Genomic DNA, 17,756 nt, shown 5'->3' with positions numbered 1-17,756 from the left:
AATGATGCTAAAGAGATTAGCGTTACTTTACGTGCCTCAAACCAACCTCACATCACTTTGCCTGCACGTGCATCAGTTTTCATTACGGCAGCCGTCCCACGGAGGCGTCACATTTTTTTACACACATCTGACATATGCCATGGTGCGCCTTCCCATAACTACGATGCATCCATGGCGTTTACAAATGATGTAACTCAGCACAACGTTTTCTGACGGATCGCTGCCTTGACTCAACGAGGCGTCAGTTCTTGTGAATCAGGTCCTGAGTGTAGGATATATTTACGTGGTTTTGATTGTGATTTTTGTCTGGTATGTATGATTGTATTCAGGTTTGGTTGTTTTCCTCTTTCTTTTTTTGCAACTTGGACAGACTCACACTATAAGTGCATTGTTACAGTTAAATAGGATATAATGTAATATATACAGTTTGAAAACTTAAAGATGCATGTAGTAGAGTTGCTGGAGCAGGGTTTTCTATTGTGTTTAAAATCATGACTCAAGACATATCTTTAAGGTCGCATTGACCTCGCATTAGATGCAGATTGGTTTAGGATTTCTCTCGTATATTCAGTGTGGATAGAGTAATAGTTATGGATGTTAGTGTGATGGGCCCTAGCGTATGATGAGAGTATGTGCGTGTGACTGTGGATTTACTCTGTCCCTGGAAGTAGGGAGAATTTATATGCTCCGATCTGCAGCAGAGTAACATTAATAACATCGGCCACACATGCACACTGACTTGCCACTATGGAAAGGGGGCATGATCCACTTTTGTCTACATCCAGATGTGATATTATGGCCGACATTTGTGAATAGCATACATGCGTAAAAGTCTACACTGTAGTAAACATACTTCTCTACATGCTAGTACTTTTCTAAATGTAGCCTTCCCTTTGTGAAGCAGGCCCAAAGTATTTCAAAATAAGTAAAAGTAGCAGAGTTTCTACCAAAACTGACAAACAGAAAGTGTCAGTGTTTGATGGCCGACCTTTGAAAAACGAGTCTTTTCTCAAGAATGCCTTAAGCAGAGAGCAGGCTGCTGATGTTCAGGACAGAAGGTTGAAAATAAGGCGAGACTTTGAAGGAGTCTGGTACAAGCAACTAAACGCATGTTGAGAAATGCTATTGTGTATTCACAGAAAGTAGCAGGAGTGTTTCAGGCAAACTAAAAGAAATATTTCTGGCAAAAGACAACATTAGACAGTACAAGCTGTCAAAGAGACAAATAAACAGAAAAATGTTCACCAGAGCTGAGCATGGAAGACAGTCAGGAGGGAACAGAACATATACAGAAAAATATCGATAAATCTTTGAAGCAAGAAGACAAAGGGGCATATCAACAAGGGCTTTATCTCAGCTTTTTTGGCTTTAAAAGCCAAAAAAGCAGAGATAAAACTAGCACCCTATCAACAACAGGGTGCTAACATGCAAATTTGCATGTTAGCACCCTTTTACTCTACGCTTCCCCTTGCATCTCTAATGAGATGCAAAGGGGGCGTTCCAGAGTAAAATAATAGGAGAAATGTCGCTAAGCGACATTTCTCTTATTATCAAGAATGTCGCTAACCCTGTTAGAGACAAAAAAAGCAGCGCTAACCGCGGTTAACGCTGCTTTTTTACGTCTGGTATTTTTCTGACTTAGCCATGATATCCTATGGAAGGAGGATATCATGGCTAAATTTGCCTGTCCCTATCAACAAGGTAACATGAGATTATCGCTGGGTTTCCAGCGATAATCTCACGTTAGCCTGTTAGCATGAGAGTTTTTATCGCTATTGAGATAAGCGTTGCTAATAGCACGCTATGTCAGCGATAAAAATTCACGCTAGCCGGCGATAATTATCCTAGCGCTAAGTGCGCTTAGAGATAATTATCGCCGGTCGTTGTTGATATGCCCCAAAGTGATTCACTCAGACTACCTACAAAAAGCTTGTGCAGAACCTCCCAGGCACAAAGGGAAGTTGTGCTCGGCATCCTCTGAATTTCGTTGGTCGATGTATTGTTTTGCACATAACAATGGGAATCATGTGTGCAAACTGTGCTTGGGCCAATTTTGGATGAATGTAAGTTACTATTACATAAACCATAAACATGCATGGCTTTTTTCGTTTCCCTTCACACCACCCTTCCCTGAACCCTAAAAACCCTCACTAACCCTTACACTATGCATCCCAAAACTCTAAAACTCATTACTATCCCTAAACACTACATATTACTGATCCCTACAAACTATTTGCTACTCATTAAAACTGTCCTTTCCTAAACACTAAAAACCCTAACTAGCCCCTAGCACTACACATCCATGAGCCCTAAAAACAATTTACTATCCCTTAGCTCTAGCCATCCCTGAACACTAAAAACTCCTTACTGCCTGTTAGCACTTCCCTTCTCTAAATTAAAAAAAAAAACGTGTTTCCCTCAAACACAAGCCATCGATTAACCATAAAACCTCCTTACCATCCCTTATCACTACCATTTCCTGAATCCTAAAAACCCCTTTCTATTCCTTAGTACTGCACATCTCTGAAGCCATAAAACTCCTTATTAGTCAGTAATGCTATCCTCCACTAAACCCTAAAGAAGTGTGGCTCAATGATTAGAGCGGCAGACCCTGAGGCAGAGGTCTGGCCCGGGACCAGGGTTCAATTCCCCGCCTCGGCGGGTCTTGGGCTCAAAAATTCCACGGACCTGATAATTCTCGCCTCGGTGCCATTCCAATCATGGAGTCCCACTCTGCAACTCTGGGCAATAGCTTGCTTAATCTCCACAGCGGCCCCCACAATGCTAAGGATGCCTGGCCTCCACCTTGGGGGTGCCCAGAAGTGGACGCCTCACAGGGAAAGCCAGGATGGGTTCCACAGCGGTATTCGTACAAGCGCCTTGAGACCCTTGCGGGTGAGTAGTGCGCTATACAAGTATCAATTTACATTTACATTTACTAAAAGCCTATTTTCATAAACCCCTATATAATCCTTGTAAATGTAAAGTGTTGTAACTTACCACAATGTAACTTACCATGTTGTAGATGTCAATGCATTGTAAAAAATGTGTTGCAATGAATGTGTGTTCAAGGTGTATTACCTTTTCGATGTGATATTTTTGCAGATTTCCTGCTTGCAGGTAACACGAACTGCAGATGAGTGAAAAATGCAAAGGGTGTGAATGGCACTCCACTCTAAATAGACGGTAGTGCAAACACATTTGAAAACACTCGAGCACCCTTTTGACTCCTTCCAGGATCTGAATGAGGCTCTCATTCCTTTCTGTATGTCAGTGAAAGAAAGATATGCAGACTTGATGTGGTTAAGTTGTGAAGAGAGAGAGATGAACATGTTTAAAGTTGACAGGCAACTCCAGAAATGTTGTCCTAATGCTTTGATACCAGAGGCCAGACGTCAAAGAATGGAGTTCAAATTGCACACCAACATTTACAGAATCCATTTTGTTTTTGCGAGCTGCCTTATGTATTCTGAGGTGGGTTTGCAAAAACCTGAGTAATAAAGGTTCGCAATTCAGCCTACCTCATTCATGAATATTAATGAGGGGGGTTGCAAATTGCGACCCACTTTGAATCACTGCCATCCCAGGGATGGTGGCCTGCTGAGGACAGCCTACCACCTTGTCTGTGATTGCTTTTCAATAAAGTGCAGCCCATTTGCCTCAAAGGGAAACTGGATATATATATTTTTATAAATGAAAAATGTAACTAACATTTTTTAATGCTAGGCAGTAGCCAATGGTACCACTGCCTACTCTTTAAAACCTTTTGGGGGACCCCTTCCTGTGTACAAATGCCTTACTACTTCCTTTCAGTAGTCACTAAAATAATAATGTTTTGGAATCGATTTGTTGTCGTAAAACATTACTACTTACCAAAAGGAATCACTATTTGGAAGGGACACCCTAAACACTCTCTTTCTAAATGCCAATTTCTTATGATTGGCCAATTACTTTTTCCTCAGTGTCTTGATGTGGACAGGTGGCTGATTCTAGCTCAGTTGTGCTGCCCTTTTGCCCTTACTGCAGATAATAAAAAGGTCTGACAAAAATATAATACTCCAGAAGGATATTGTGAAAAGAACAATGAGGGTTTATCTTGAAAAGTGATCTGGATAGTGACCAAAAAACTTCAATGCAGCCAAACATGTATAGAAAAGGAGACATACGGTATTGAGTGCCAGTGAAGGCTATTGCACAGTTCAGGAATCTAGGTGTTACTTTTTCGAGTGACTAGAGCTTCTGGACAACATGATGAGGGTGTGTGCCTCTTAGAAAGCAGTGCCTTCTGGTTCTAATTTAATATCAATGAAAGTGCCATAGATTTCAGGGCTAATTCAGACCCTAGCATATGGTCCTCCGGTCCACAAGGGGGCAGCGGCCATGTCGGCCATGTTAGCCACCACCCTTGTGCTAGCCTGTCAAACTTATTTAGAGATCCACCCCTGTGTACCAGGGATCTCTGTACTGTAAAGTACTGAAGGATTGCTAAGCTGGTGCCATGTTTAAAGCACTCCCTTAACAAACAAAATGTAAATGGCTTCAACAGATGGAAATTTCACCCTGTGCATAGGAGACACTTTCCTTTTTTCATGCCCATTTCTGCTGTGCCTCGCATAGTGGACATGGGCATACAAAATGAGAGAAGGTAGCCAATAGGGTGGGATGGCCATCATTCTGACCTGGTAGCCCCTTGGTGGCCAGGCTGCCTGGGCAAAGCTTTATACAAACGAAGCCAGTGGAGGCACTGCCGATTTAATGTGCTACATTTGCTCTGCCAATCTCTAAATAAGGTCCTTAATCCCTCATTTTGAGGCCCACGTTTTTTCCAAGCTAAGGAAATTAAATATTCTGCATGAAAATATTTTTTTATGTGTGGCAATTTTACCTCCTCATTTTGTGTTTTGTTTGTGAGAATGAGGAATAACATGCTATCCTAATTTTACCATACACTACGACCACAATTTTACCTACCTCCCAACATCTGAAAGTCAGAAAGAGGAGGAAACAATCTGAAAGAAAATCCTCCAATTACATCTGGAATAATATTTGCTTTTTTTCAAGCTCCAAGTGCAATTTGTAAGGAGTTTACCATTAAATATTGTGCAACAAACACCACTGCCATTGATATTTTAAATTCTGAAAGAGGGACTTAGTGCATTCGTGTTACGCGAGACAGGGAAATAGCGCACCTTATGGGCTCTGCTTGATGGCATTTTTAAATCCTTGTCATAAATGTGCCTATTTATTTCTCCTAGACACTTTAGTTACAAAATTATGAAACATGTCTTATGAGAGTATGCTTAACATAAATTTATAAATCTCACGTTGAAAGTCATTAAAATTGGCTAAGAAAGCCTTTTATATTAGGTACTTGAGAGGAACAAAGAGGTATGTTAACCATATGATTAATTGAAATGCTAATCCAGAAGGCAGTATGTATGAAAGAAACAAATTCAATTTTATTCTGCTTAATGCAAATTGTTGCTCCTTCCAGCTCAGCCTCAGTTAGCAGTGGGAAATCACATCTAGAAACCCATGAAGATATTGTTTTTTTCTGAGCTCACTAAGAATACAAACCCATGTCTGTAAATCCAATTTTATTTTTTAAAGAATGTGGCCAGGGTTATATTTGCCTTCCAGTCATCTAAAACCCAGTTGGATATATTTTTAGACAGAGCAGCAACAGATGGCAACTGCTGGCTACAGGCTTTATGTCACAGGGACTGGTTTGACAGAAGTCAAATGTGTGAAGGGCTTGAAGCTAAGTTATCATGACATGATCGAAGATTTCTCCCGCCACTTTTTTTTCTCATCAGATAAAAAAATTGAATGTCAGTCCTTCATTGGAATGAAGACGGCTGTTTCAAGAAAAAGACAACCCCATCGAAACTTTATATTGAGAAGATGTCAATCATAATGGGAAAAACAACTTTTTGAAGCGCCAGAATTTCAATAATTTGAAAAAACATGACTGGTGAAGATTCTTGAGTCTTCTAGTTGCCTGTTTGGTGTACTATGACCCTTTCCTTTTTTGTGTCAAGGGATATACAGTGTTCACATTAGGAAATTAGGGGTGTAATTGTTGGTGACTCTTTTTAACTCAGAACACTCAGGGAATGTTGACATTTTGGGTCTCCTCATGTGAGGAACTATGCACACACAGATCCATGCAGATGCAGATTTCTGCCCGTGTCTGGGCAGAAATTGCCACCTAGATGGAAATCATCATTTCTGGGTAGAAATATCCCTCTAGTAGTAGGATTTCGAGTTTCAACTCCCTTACATGAAGGGGCGGAAACTGAAATTGTGAATTGCAGATGTGCACCTGTAGACAGAGGGGCATATTTACAAGGGCTTAACCCACAGGAACGTCACTTTTTGTGAGGTTCCTGTGGCGTTAAGTCCTTCACCTCATCTACAAGGTGGCGTTAAGCCAAATAACACCCCATTGTAAATAAGGCACCCTTTGCCGCTACACTTAGCGTGAAAGGGGTGGGCAATGGGTGTTGTGGTGGGCGGGCTGCCGCAACACCCATTGATTATGGCGCTGCCCCCTATTTACAAGGGTGGTGTAAATAGGAGGCAATACCAAAATTAATACCAGGGAAAACCTGGTCTTAACATAGTAAAAAGAGGAGAAATGCTTAATTTCTCCTTGTTTTTGCTGTTTCTATCTGTGCTGCATTGTGCAGCATACATAGAAACAGCAAATTGCCATGAATGATTGTTCATGTGCAGGAAGGTGTCCCTTCCTGCACATAAACAATAATTTATGTGCAGAAAGGTGTCCCTTCCTGCACATAAACAATCATTTAATAAATGATGATTTGCTACTCCTATGTTTGCTGCACAATGCAGCACACATAGAAGTTACAATTCACCATTCTAGATTGTTTATGTGCAGGAAGGGACACCTTCATGCACAGAAACAATCATTCTCCCCAAAGCACACACCCTTGCACAATGGTGCAAGGGCACCTGCCTTGGCGCTAGGCAGCTAGTTTTTGCGCCAGCACTATGGCAAAAGCAGGTGTGTTCTGCGTTCTTGTAAATATGGTGCATCCCTGTGTTTTCAGAATGGTGGAGCGTGGCGTTAGAAATGTTTCCTTAACGCCACACTTCGCCATTCCCTTGTAAATATGCCCCAGAGTTCTCTGCAGAAGCAAGATCTTCACCTACGATACAAAACACTCTGAATACAAAAAGTCGGAAAACACCATTCACCGGACCCAAATAATACAGAACTTATGAGCGGTCTTGGGAGTGATGTGAGCAGTACTTTTGCAATGAACTCTAAGAAGGGGATTTCATTACATTTGTGTTTGTGTCCAATGGGATGGGTGTTGATGTTAGTGAATTTGGACAAGTACTTGAGTGTTTGTTGTACTCAGGTACAAAAGCTATAAAAAATGATACTTTGCATGCTTGTATTAATCTCAGTCTCTTTTTATTATGCAGGCTACATTCCAGTCCTTTGTTCTAGCTCACCATGGCTCTCTTTATTTCTTTATTTGCAGTTCAAGTCAAGTCAAAGGTATGTTTATTTAGATCATAATCTTTAACCAATACAAAACAATTAGTATAATTCAAAATTAGTTCACATCAACAATCTCAAAAACAATTTTACCAATTAAATATTCAACCCAAATTGAAACCAGATTAAACTCCTCTCGACCTATATGCAAGTCAATTAATAAATAAAACTCACTTCTTTATCGGTGGGTCTACTCCCTACACAATTATAAAACCGGTTCTAGATATAAAAATATTTCGTTATAAAATTCTAAAATATCAGTTCTAATTTATTATAAAACTCTGTACAGCCTTTATGAACTTCCCCCTATGGCTCTCGAGACTGGGACCAGCCCCATGCAAATTAACCTTGGCCATTCTGCATAGCCACAGTTCAGCCTGAACTGTCAGACCAGGTCCTCTACTGATGAGTATACATGCAACCTCAAATTCGTTTTTTTTTTATTGTAGCCACATCAGTGAGGTGCAGCTTGAATCTAATGGCACAGGGAGCACAGTACCCATATCTCACCATACTTGCTGCACTTAACCTGCCTCAATTAGGCAAACAAAAAAGCTAATGACCATTATGCCACTCTCAATAGGGGCCAGCCATCATGCAAAACAGATCAGAGAAAGGGTGATCAGCTGTGAAGGTTTCAGGTTTAAAGATATGGAGAATCTTTTGGAGAATATCAAAAGTTTGAATGTTATGAGGTGTATGGTAAATATTTGTACGACAGCAGGACTCCTGCTGGCTTTCAGGGTATGCGATGCAATAAGGGTCTGGTGTGTAATTTAGTAGTTTTTTGGATGAGCTTTTCGCTGGTTGAGACCGATCTCTGTGACAAAGAACAAGACTAATTTCCTTTTGTAGGGAGTTCAGCAATGCCAGCTGCATATTTGTGGGCTGAACATAGATTAAACATGCATGGTTTACTTCGAGGGAACATTGAACTTGATTTGTCGATTTATAGACAATGCCACTACCAATTAATGGTGTCTTAACTGTAGCAGATACCAGTACAGATCTGACATAGTGGGATACACAAAGGTAAAAAACACAAGTTTTAACTCTTGAATGTAAAATGTTTTAAGAGACAAGAATGTAAGTCAAAGGTTGAGGGACCATCATAGAAAAGGGGAGCCCACCAGACCTGACAGGAAGAAAACACGATGTTTGCTCCCATGCCATGCACAGTGTTATCATGGATGATGTCATATCAGATGTTGCATTGATGTTATTGATAATGTTTTTGAATATGTCATAAGCAATGTAATACGTGAGGTCATAAGTGGTGCTTGTTGAAGGCGCGAGTTATACTTACTTGAAATAAATATAACTGGTGAATTTCAGATTTTTTGTTTTTAGTTTAAACATTACACTTAAATTGTTTAACCCCACGTCGGAAGCCAGTCTCTTCAGTGAAGAGTTCAGCTGTGTGCAGCATGGGTTTCTCTGAAGGTCATGGGCTGTAGGCAGGTCTTTCTCCAAGCCCACTATGTGCAGCCGACTCCACACCTTGTATGGCGTCTTACTGAGCGCGGCATATATTTGGCTGCATGAGTCAATTTTGGCCCTGGGGGTCTTGGGAGCCACAATCACTAGGGGGCAAGGTAGCCCTGCCCTGAACACTTTAAAAAAAAAAAAATCATGCTCATGGACCGAATCCCAGAGTCCTGTAACAGTGGCTGCAACTTTTTTTCTGGTCCCATAAGACTCAAGCAAGACCAGCTAATCTGATCTCTTTTTTAGTCATTTTTCCCACGGGACCCCTGCGTGACTCCCATGGGTACAAATATTGATACATTTTGAACCTTAATATATCAAATACAGCTTAACATATTTACACCAAACCACAAACAGCATGCCTTCTGGGTAAAGATCTATTTTCTGTCAAATAAGTGGCATTCTGCACAGCCATTTTGGCTGTAGCATTGCCTAGAGTTCGTATGGATAATCACATTAGGAAAATACATTTTGTGACCCTCCCCTTTTTTTGGGCCCCACTTGACAGATCACCCTGAAATTATAAAGGCGGAGGCTGGTGTAAATGAACTTTTAGAGTCCAGAGTTTTGTGAAGATTTCTAATAAGATGCCAAAGATATTAGGAAAACGGAAAAGTTCTTCCTCCTATGGAATTAGGGGAACTCAGTTTTAACTACACAGTGGCAACTGCTGATGTATTATATGAAAAGCGTTTTTTGGTTTGAAAATAACTTTTCTGCCATTTAGTGAATCTTCACAAAATGTCCAAAATTAGTGTGCCAGTCACTTCAGCTGCTGTCTGGAAAGTTTTGTATTGATACGTCAAGCAGGGACAGAGAAAAGGGTGAGTCCCAAAACACCTTTTCCTCATGCAATTTCCTATAGGGATTATAGACATCACTACAGCTGGAACCACTGAACGGAATTACACCAAATTACCCTGGGGTCCAGCCGTAATCAAAAGAGGGAGGCACACAGCCCCAAACCCAGGCCAATTGTAGTTCAAGGGATCCCAACCAATGTTATGGTTATATTATTTCAAAAATTCTTCTAAACACATGAGCCTGGGATAAGCGTCATCTTAAAGATTTTTGGACCTCAAGCAATACACATTTTGTGGCCCTCTGTTTAGAACAACTTTGCATTTTATTACCCTTTTTCTGCTATTTCAAGATTGCATGATGCCCACAAATACTGAATTATACTTGAAACTTACAAAAACTGGACCATTCAAAAACAACTACAATGTGTCTTGGCTCGGCCCCAAACATCCTTAAGATAATAATTGGCAGAAAGAGAAAGAGTTAGAGGTAGAGGTAAACACAAAGAAAGGAAGAGGTGGATGTAGAGAAATAGTGGTGGAGAAAATTCACTCTCCGAGGGGGGCCCTTGGGAGGCCGGGCGCTGGGCAATTGCCCACTCTGCCCACACCATAAAGGTCTCTGCCTGGAGTAGCACTTTTATGAACTCCTTATATGTGGTCTATTGAATGACCAATTACGCATGACATGGAATTCAGACTTTCCTCGGTTTCTGGGCAGTCACTAGCTCTATTTTTTACCTCTACAAATTGCATGCTGTATCTGCATCCCTAAATGTTCATTTACAATTATTTTGTTACTCACAAAAATATATCTTACTTTATTTTTTCAGGCTGGATATCTCAGAATCTCAGTTTTCATTGCTCACCATGTTTCTTCTATATAATGCACAATCATTTACAAATCATAAAATCCATGTTCTTGAGTCAGCCGGTCAGTAACATATCCTATGGGAGTTTTGTGGCCTTTATTGTAGTATAGTTTTGATACATCCACATAAAGACTCCTTTTCATTGCTATGGTGTGCAATGTTGTACACCTCGTTTCACTCCTGTATTCCTCAAGCCTACTACACTGAACATCCCTAGCTCACAATGCTTTCTGAATGTGGAATTTTCACATTAACATGAGACATTTGTGCTGCGTTAAGTTGTGGTGAGAAAAATAACACCAAACACCATCTGGTTTCAAAATCAGGACATAGGAATAGAGGGGAAAGTGTTTGAACTATAGGTAGGCCCGTAATGGAGAACTATGTGACATTAACGCTTGCATGACTATACAAACTGCAAACCCTATAATCAAAGCCTGGTTCAGACTTGTCCACAAAAATCCTTAAATCAATGAATGTGAATGCATCTCCTAGGTGATGCCTACCCATAGGTGTTGTAGTATATTGTAGAATTTATATAGCACGCCATGACCCTCATGAGGCCATGAAGTATTCTGCTTTGCATCATGTACTTAGAATGCATAGTTCTCAAATGGATGGAATGCATAGTTCTTGAATGGATAATGTATGGATGTCGTATGTAGTTTAGCTTATATTCGTGGTTTTGGTCAAGTGGGCAGCGTTTCAAAGATGTGTTCCAAATGTCATATGGCCATACATGTTAGATGTGATGAATGTGAGACAGGCACACATACTTACAGTTTCAGAAGTGATCAATCACCTAAGGTTGAGGCTGTCATACAGCATATTGTACCTGAAAATGTGGAGTCCCCCAGGAAGTATGTTATGTAGAGTATACAGAGGAACTACACTCAACCTTGGGAGCAAATATTAAACAACCTTGATATATAAATTTTTTGGGACCTCCCATAAACAAACAGAAGTTCAAGCACTGTATGTCTTGTAAAACAACCGGTATGTTGGTAGGTTTGCTGGAGGTGGGTGGATTAATGCATAGTGGCAGCTACATAGCACCAATCTAGCCAGTGCTTATTTGTAAATAATAAGTGTCAGAGCAAGAGGTATTGCTCAGGAGGTGACTGCAGCTTACCCTGCCAACTGGACCTGCCGTCGCGGAAACATGCTGGTACAAAACGCTTCCTACGCTCCTATTACATGACAGTTTGGGCAATTCCAGGCCACCCAAAGCAGTTAGAATAGCCAGGATGTACTAAAATGCTTTAGAAATGTCTATTTAATTGTTAAACTAAATTGGTTAAATGGATAGATAGCACCACCATGTGGTGGACTGTAATAAGTAAGTGTCATTGTTAAAAATTAAGTGCTGGCAACGAGCACTGGCAAACACCAGCACAAATTTAGCACTGAAATGGACAGCCGGGCACTAAGTACATTTATACCACAATGTGTGTAAATACAGAAGCAGCAGTAATCCAGATGTATGGAGTGCTATTCTTCTGATGTGCTACTAATCAGTTTAGGAAGCTAGGGATAAGGGAGATTGATAACCTGAGCACTTTCACCCTGGTCTTTTTCATCAATGTGTTTCATTGTTATGCTCAGTTCCAGCAACATCATGTCCCTGCCAATGCTTGTCTAGCTGATGTGGCGAGCACTACCGGCAGCAAAAAAGGCTTTGTTCTCAATTCTTCTTTCTACTGGTAAACGGAAAAGGATATGCTATGATAAATAGAACTGCCAATACCGCTTATCTTCTCTGCCTAATAATGCAAACAGCAGTTTGGTAAATAAGCACATTGATTAACCTTTTGAGCCGTGATGCACAAGGCTCACTCTGCTGTACATTGTTAGCTATTGTGGGGTGGGAAGAATTGGGATCATGGACTCCCACTTTATCAGCTTGGGTGGGTCTTGGATGCCACGGAGCCCTTGTAATTATTACAAAACATTCACTTTTTTTTTTACAGCTTTTAAGACTTTTGAACCCTTGTAATCAATATAAAACATTTACATTTTCACAGCTTTTTAGACATTTATCATCCAATAGAAGCCCAGGTTAGATGTCCTGCACATTGGAATTCTATAACACATATTATCAAGCCCATTATCACCGTTTTAGCGGTAGTTTCCTGCCGCTAAATCGGCGATAATTTTAACGAGGTACTTGCTAATATGCCCCATAAACTCATAACTGCCAATGCAAGGGGATAGTATGGATGGAGCTGTGGGTTGAGGCAACCAACGGAACGAGAGAGAATGAAATTAAAGCAGTCAGGGCTGAAAGCAGGATGAATGGATAGATGAGACAGAAGGATGGAAAGAAGACAGAAAGAACAATGGATGGAAAGAAGGAAATACATGAGGAAAAAAGAAATAAGGAACGAGAGAAGGAAGAAAAGAAATAAAGAAAAAGGATGGACGGAAAGAAGAAAAATACATGTTTCCCTCTTTTAGCAATCTCGTGAACGATTTCCGGGCTCTCTCGCTAACCCAAAGCCAGGCGGAAGATGGTTGAAAGGGGCATGTTATCTAGGGACAGCGATAAATAACGCAAAGCGCGCTTTTTTATTTATCGCCGTCCATCGCTGGAATTTATCGCCCTGGTAGCCTGTTATTAACAACGCGTTTCTCCAGGGCGATAAAAATTCCAGCGATAGCGCGGAAATCAGCGTTTTGCAGGGAACATCGCTGGTTTTCCATACGATAACCGTGCTGATACGACCCTGTGGTCGTATCAGCATAATCCACCCCAATGTTAGGGATAGGTAAGTCTGCATTTTATCAGACGTTAGTTTTTGGTGAAAACAGCGGTTTTCTCCAAAAACAAATGTCTGCTTAAATGCTGGGGCAGCCTTGTAAATATAGCGATGTGCACATCAGCGACATTTGCAAGGTTGTACTGCCCAGTGACGCCCACTTTGCATCTCATTAGAGATACAATGTGAGGCGTCGATAACAAGGCTCCTAACATGCGCTAATGCATGTTAGCACTGCCTTGTTAATAGGGCGAAAACATTATCTCTGCTTTTTTGGCTTTTAAAGCCAAAAAAGCGGAGATAAGGCCCGTGATAATTTGATTATTTTTCGTGCTCCTATTTTGGTTTAAAGTATAGCACTTCAGTACATCTTTTCAAGCAGGATAGGAATAACCCTCAACATGCAGCAATTAACTGTTCCATTTTTCTGTGATTATCATTAATGAACAAATAATCTGTTGTCTTTTGTTCAATTCAATTCACCATACCATGCATATCGGGAAAGGCATTTTTTTCTACAGGCGATAGGCCGTTCACAGAGCGTGCATGAATAATAATACATTTTTAAGCAGCATTCCATGCATTTGGATCAGGTCTTAAATGTGTGAATGATCGACACTCCGGTGAAGGGCACGTCACAGGCACTGTCAATACTAAATAATTTAAACTTGATATACTACTCACTCGTATTCTGTTTGCCTGGCTTTCAAATTGTTTGTGCTTGCAAAATAATATAGCAGAGGCTATTATGAAGGCATTTATTAATTATAGAGCAGTCATTCCATGCTCATTATCGAGTACACACGGTAGATGCCTTCCTATTAACTGAATGAGTACATTCTCAATTGTTTAATTAAATTACTGTTAAAATGAGTCGATGTAGACTAAGCAGTCCCTTGCCATCACAGCTCAAAAGTTATGTCTTTTCAAAAAATAATTAACAGAGAAAAAAATAACAGAAATGAACACTTTTCTCGCTCTGCAATGTCTGGTTTTAATTTTTTCTATGTCGTATCTTGATTGTAATCCAGCGTTGATGCACAGATGTAAATGTATAGGTATTTATATAGCACCGATCACCACTACGGGTATCTCAGCGCTGTACTCATACCGCTGAAGGAACCCTTCCTGGCTTTCCATGTGAGGTGTCCCCTCCTGGGTACCCCCATGGTGAGGCCAGGCATCCCAGTGCTGTTGGGGCGATTAAGCAAGCTATTGCCCAGAGTTGCAGTGTGGGACCCATGATTAGAATAGGCGAGAATATCCGGTCCGCGGAATTTATAGCCCGAGACCCTGCCACGACAGGAATCAAACCCTGGTCCCAGACCAGTGCTCTGCATCGAGGTCTGCCACTCTAACCATTGAGCCACACTTCTCCACTCCAGATCATCTCCCACTTACTCTCCAATAATTTCTGCTCCTAATTCTTCCTAGGTTGCATCTCTAATGTACTCCTGCCGTAATTGATGGGTGAATGTACTCTTGTGAAACACTCTGATGCCTGTGGGCCATATCCTTGCTGTAAAAAGAAATCACAAAAAAATTAAAATATAAAATAACAATAATTGTAGCTTTCCTAGTAATTGGCCTGCAGCGAGTCTGTCCCGGGTTTTCTGGGGCACGGCTTAAATACATCTGGCAACCTCACGCACAACACCCATCTCTTCACATTGAGACACACATGTATCATCCAATCATGCATTAATTCTTCGGCCTCCAATGTGTCAGCCCGGGCAATAGCGCCATGAGGCTGCACCTGTACTCTGTACAACAACGATATGTTGATGCATCAACAATGTTTCATTTGCTCTATCTGCACTCCAGTTCTTGACAGTTACGCCCATATTTCATGGGTGGCCTGATAGGGGTACTATGGGCATATTTGTAAGGGGATTGATCCACCTGAACTTTTTGCGACTTTTCTTTGGTGCAATGCCCCACACCATATTTACAAAGTGGCGTTAAGCCACTTTGCATAGCATAAAGCAGCTTTGTAAATTGGCCTAACGGCTAGGGCGCGCGACCTCGGAACTGGGGAACTGTGTTCGAGTCTCGGTAATGACGCTAAACATCCTGTGATTCTGGGCAAATCACTTAATCTCCCTGTGCATAACAAAAAATTAATGTGTGTCTTTATGTAACGTAACTGGTGCTATGTAAAGCGCTCTGATACCTGATTGGATTCGGGTCAAGTTCGCGCTATATAAAACTCAGCAAAAAAAAATATACAAAAAAAGATACCCTTTCACCAGTAGCGGCTCCTGGAGGGAGTGCTGCGGGGCGGTGGGGTGGGGAAGGGGTAAGGCGGGGATAGTAAACACTGGCTCACGGCCAACTGGAGTAATGTAAATAAATATATAAATAAAACAAATTTCATTGCGCGCGCTGAAACGCTTTTGGCGTTTCAGCGCGCCCAATGAAATTAGTTTTATTAATTTATGTCGTTACATTACTCCAGTCGGCTGTGAGCCGGAGTTTACTACCCCCACCCTGCCCCTCCCCCCGCCCCACCTCACCGCCTCGTGGCACTCCCTCCACGAGCCACTACTGCCTTTCACACAGATATCTGCATGAAAGGAGCGTGCAATGGGTGTTAATGTAGGCGTTGCACCACAACACCTATTGGTTTTTGATGCTGCCCCACATTTACAAGGATCTGTAAATCTGTGGCAATACCAAAAACTAGCACCATGCAAAAGCAGGAGTTAGATTGGCGGAACGAGGAGAAATACTTATATTTCTCATCGTTTTTGCTTTTTCTATGTGTGCTGCATTCTGTGTCACACATAGAAAGAGCAAAACCCCTTTATTTATTGTTTATGTGCAGTAAGGTGTCCCTGTCTGCACATTAACAATCAATAAATAATGCCGATTTGCTACTTCTATGTGAACTGGTGAAGTAGTAAATCGCCATTATTGATTGTTTATGTGCAGGAAGGGACACCTTCTTGCTCATAAACAATCATGTGCTGCAACGCTGGCACCCTTGCACTATGGCGCAAGGGTGTCTGTGTTGGTGCTAGACAGCAATTTTTAGCTCCAGCGCAGGGGAACACACAGGAGTGTGGCATATTTTTGTAAACACGGCACATCCCTGTGTTTTTTAACCCCTTGGCTGCGGCAGGAATTCCGCCGCAGCGCTGGGGGGGGTTTGGGGGCAGCGCGGTGGCGCTGTGCTCATGACGGAGCCACTTTGTCATGAGCCACGGTTGAGCTGTGCTCATGACGGAGTGGTTCCGTCATGACTCCGCCCACTGCGCTAATCGCCCGCACAGGCGGGGAATCAGCGCAGCGTGGGAGGAGCGGCGGCCAACGGCCGCAGCATGACGGAACCACTCCGTCATGAGCACACGGCACCCGTGGCTCATGACGGAGTGGCTCCGTCATGAGCGCTGAAGGGGTTAAATGACGCCTCGTGACAAGCTTGTGCCAGTAGTTTGAGGGGCTGTCCACTTTGACCCAAAGCAGGATAAGAACGGGGGAAATGCGAGAAAATCAAAGACAGAAAACAGTGATTAAGGGAAAAAGCAGGGATGAAACAGAACCTGCAAGAGTGAGAGAAAGAGATGGAAAGTGTAGGGTATTTGATACTGCAGGATTCTATAGTGTCAGCAGCAGCCTTGTAAGAAATAACTTGGGGGCATATTATCAAGAAACGACGTTAAAATTATCGCCGCTTTAGCGGCAGAAAACTGCCACTACAGCGGCGATAATGGGCTTGATAATATGCCGCAGAGATTTCCCATAGAAGTCCTTGTTCTGGTGTCAGCATAATATGCCCTTTTGTTCCTGCACGTATTGTTTTTTTTGTGTGTGCAATTTATGCACTGACAATGGTATATCAGTGCTTAATGTTTCTCCTGTGAGCACTTATTAACAACACCGTAATAGGCTTCAATGACATGGTCATTAAATAGCAATTTCAAATCATACTTCCTGTGTCTGAAATCGGTCAGTTTCAAAAAGGGTTTTAAAAGAATGTCAGATTTCTGTCAAAAGTGTTTAAGGGCCGGTTCCTCGAGTTATTTTATTTTTTCTTGAACTTCATCCTTTCCAAAGATGTAGCCCCTTCAGTGTGAAATGAAGCACCCAATTAGGTGGTAAATGAACCCTTTAAAGATGGATACTGCTGAGTTAGAACATATTGCTTAATTTGGTGATCAATAAACGAACAAGCAATGACAAAGTCAATAGGTTTGAAACTTGCACTTCATTGCCCACAAAAACTATATATAAACGACTGCAATAGGGCAAAAGAATTATAGAATTGGCATGTGTATGCAATGCATAGATGAGTTAAAGA

This window comes from Triturus cristatus, chromosome 7, assembly GCF_964204655.1.
Source record: "Triturus cristatus chromosome 7, aTriCri1.1, whole genome shotgun sequence".
NCBI lineage: Eukaryota > Metazoa > Chordata > Amphibia > Caudata > Salamandridae > Triturus > Triturus cristatus.
This window is presented reverse-complemented; position numbering follows the sequence as displayed.